Genomic DNA, 4219 nt, shown 5'->3' on the forward strand with positions numbered 1-4219 from the left:
ACCCACCCTGTCACGATTTATCACCTCACCTGTTACAAGAGGGGTGAAGGGATTCACATTTTACACTAACCTCAATTTTCCATTAGTTTATCACATAGCTCATTCCTATTCAAATTCATGTCTCTCCCTCGGATGAACTTTCCTGAATTGACTCTACATATTCACAGTCATTACAGGTTAGTGCTCAGTACCGTGTCTGCCCAGCCAAGAAAGATGAATAAGTTCGGTATATTATTATTTGTTCTATCTATAGAAATGATCAAAATAGAAGCAACGAGTAGATTCAGAGAGGTGCTAGACTCTTCTTTCCCTGGCAATGGCAATTTTGACTACAAAGATGCCCTCTCAAAGAGCATTATGTTCTTCTAGGGGCAGCGGTTGGGTGTTCTTCCACCAAATCAGAGATTGACATGGAGGAAAGATTCAGCCCTCACAGACGGATTCAACCAAAATGTATGGATATTTTTTAAAAACATACGAATAACTGTTTTAGCCTTTCATCTCAACCCTTCAACTGTTTTAGTTTTTCTTCAATGGGTACTAAATAAATCGAATGAATGCAGGTTGATTTGGTTGGACGATATTACCACGCAAGCGATAACGTAAAATTTGGGTTTCCAATGGCTTCTACTACTACCATGTTAGCCTGGAGCGTGTTGGAGTTCGGCAATTTAATGGGCCAGAAGATTGAAAATGCCAAAGCTGCGATTCGTTGGGCTACGGACTATTTCCTCAAAGCTACCGTCCAACCGAACAAAATCTTCGTGCAGGTATGACCGAATGAAAGCTATAGCCTGCTCCACTCAATCCAAGCATTCCGAAGAATATAACAGACAAGAAATGCATGAGTAAATGCTTATTGATTTGTGATTGCCAAGGTGGGTGTTCCCAACACTGATCACGATTGCTGGGAGCGACCAGAAGACATGGACACATCTCGTACTGTTTACAGCATCGACACCCAAAATCTGGGCTCTGATGTTGCTGGAGAAACTGCAGCAGCAATGGCTGTCGCGTCCATCGTTTTCTAAACATCCGACTTCTCTTATTCTCAAAGTCTTTTCAAACTGCAACTCAGGTAAATTAAAATATGGGCGACTAATTCATGAACCGTTTCAGTTTTGGATCAACGATCAAACTTTGTTCAATCGTCTAACACCACAAATCCACGGTGAACAATAGGACACGGTGACGGCTAGGCAATTCATTTCAAAGGGAAATGCCTTACAGAGTAATTAACACAAAAATGATTATAAGAAAAAAGGGTTAAAACAAAATGATAATTTTAAGACAAAATTACCTTTTCAACTTAAATAAATGTCTTAAATACCCTTTTCCTCTAGTAGTGAATGCACATGTTTGAATTCGGGATAGGGAAGATGAATTCCAGTGGATTTATTCTGCATATGGGGAGTATAGTCCTAAAGAAGGATATATATTCATATATGCTAATAAAGAAATTGAGGTGGAGTCTTGGTGTTGGAAATATATTTTGAAATTGAAATACCATGTAAAGGCTCGATTATGTCTTTGGTGTTTTTTGGAGAAGAAAATTCTTGGGGGCACAATTTGAAAAAAAAATCCCTTCAAAGTCCATTTTGGTGCCACTTGTGTAAAGTGACAGGGGAAACAATGGATCATTTACTTTTTTCCTACCGTGTAGCTTCACAAATATGGTATTTCTTAAGTCATTCATTATTTATTCCTATCTAGTGGAGGGGTGAAACCATTAGGAAGGTGTGGGTTTCATGGTGGAATGAGGCATCTCTAAAAAATTTATGGAATCTTCCTCTCCTTATAAGTGGGGGTATATTGGGTATATGGACAGAACAAATAAATCAAATTTTCAAGACAAGCAAATATATCCTAACTGTATTGGAGCCTGGGTCTTGCCTATCTATGATTACGTTCCTAAAGTTGAAATCAGATTTAGAACTCATTCTATTATGGGTGAATATAATGCTAGAGACCAATCTTGGGCATACTTCAATGGATCATCACAAGAAGGAAGTATATGTGGAGGAGGAGCCATTTTCTATCCGTTTGAAAATCATTCTTATTAGTTAAAGAGTGGTTCGGGTTATGGCTCCAACAATTATGCTAAAATTATATCCTCAAATTGCTTCTTCTTTTTTCCATTGAAAAAAGGTGTTTGCAACTACAAGTTTTTGAGGACATTTGCATTGTTATTGATTGATTTAATCAAAATTTTCTTTGTCACGTGCACACAATTTTTCATTTTCATGGGAACACACTTAGTCCTATATTGAAAGAAGTCTTGGTGATTAAGGAGTAGTTTGATCTTATTACATGCCATCATATATACAAGGAAATGAATTCCATTTATAATAGATTATCCAAAGATGGTGCGAAACAAGCTCTCGAGACTTGGAAAATATTAGAGCACATAGGAAATGACCATTATGAATACTACTATCATTCTTTTGATGAGATTTGACATATCAATGCACCATAGCGTTAATATTGGGACAATATTTATAGTTTTTTTATATGATAATTATGTTATCTTTTGTTTTGATATGCATTATGATATTTATCTCATGGTGAATTAGTGTGAGTTTTTGATGGTACATGAATTTTCATAATTATGTAATTTTGTATATTTTAGATCATGTATGGCATTATCTTTCAAAGAAGCTATGAATAAAAAAGGTTTTGATGTTCTCTCAAAGCATGTGGAATATGTAATTTTGATATTTATATAATGGAAATTATGATTTTTCTTTGGGAAAAATATCTAAAAGAAAAATAATTATAATTATTTTTGAGATATATCTAAACCTTCTATAACATTAAAATATATAAATATAAATAGTGGCTATAAATTAAGATTCATTTTACCATATTAAATAAAATAATAATTTTGTAGCCACATTTAAATTTTATTAATAAGCACATATAATACCTAATACTTACCTTCGCATGGGGTACCTCAAGTGGCCATGGCCATGGAATGAAGTTTCAACAAACCAGGGATCTTGGATTCAAATCTTGTACTACCCTCCCCCGTTGCAGGGTGAATAATGGACATGTAAAATTGAAAATGAGAAAGTCCTACTAGGCTTAACAAAAAAAAACTTAATACTTACAATATAACAAGATTTTTAAACATAGATATTCAGCCTCACTTTACCATGGATATTATTAACTTGTAAATAGGTTGTGCTATAGTACCATGGGCCAATACCATGGCTCATCATTACCACATGGGAAAAAACCATCCCTCATTTCACAATCAAAATATTTTATGGATATTTTTATTTTTATTTCTTTAATCACATTTTTGGGTTGAGAGACACTTTGGAACTTAGCATGGAAGATATGTAATGCCCTATTACCTTATGTTATCTAAGCATTTTCACTAGGTATTAATTAAATCATTTTGAACATAGATATTCAGCGTCACTTTACCATGAATATTATTAACTTGTAAATAGGTTGTATTATAGTACCATGGGCCAATACCATGGCTTATCATTACCACATGAGCACAAACCATCCCTCATTTCACAATCAAAATATTTTATGGATATTTTTATTTTTATTTTTTTAATTATATTTTTGGGCTAAGAGACACTTTGGAACTTAGCATGGAAGATATGTAATGTCCTATTACCTTATGTTATCTAAGCATTTTGACTAAGTATTAATTAAGGCATTTTGACTGATTTGTCTTCGTAGATAGAGATTATGGATTTTTGTCGATCGAGATTTTGGACTTTCTACGGTAATATATGATAATCATGGACATTTCCAATCCATAAGAGGATCCATCTTCACGACAATCCTTATAATAATAATAAAAAAAAAAACAACTTAAAATAGAGTAAAAAACCTAAGCCTAAACAAATAATTCATCTTATAATCATAATAAATATGTATATCAAAAAATACTTATATTAATAAAGAAAATTCTTATCTTTTCTATTTATCAAAATAAATATTAAAAATTCCTTATCTTTTTAGTTTATCATAATAATTTATGTTTTAACTTTTATAATTAAAACCTAAGAATTTAATGAAATGGTAAATAAGAATTCATATATCTATATCTATATATATATATATATATATATATATATATATATATATATATATATATATATATATATCTAAGAACTTATATATACACTTCTAAAAACTAAGAATATATCCGCATATAGAAAATGATAAAGAAGGTTAAAATTTAATTAATATT

The 4219-nt window shown here is 32.2% G+C and overlaps 1 pseudogene; it reads left to right on the forward strand.

Moving 5' to 3' along the window:
- The first annotated feature begins 557 nt into the window (after window positions 1–557).
- Window positions 558–1031, forward strand: LOC149186145 (endoglucanase 1 pseudogene; annotated as a pseudogene).
- The last annotated feature ends 3188 nt before the right edge of the window (window positions 1032–4219 follow it).

Source organism: Pinus tabuliformis, chromosome 3_1 (genome assembly GCF_031772625.1).
Source record: "Pinus tabuliformis cultivar Carrire ecotype Pingquan chromosome 3_1, CPIR1, whole genome shotgun sequence".
In the NCBI taxonomy this organism is placed as follows: Eukaryota; Viridiplantae; Streptophyta; class Pinopsida; order Pinales; family Pinaceae; genus Pinus; species Pinus tabuliformis.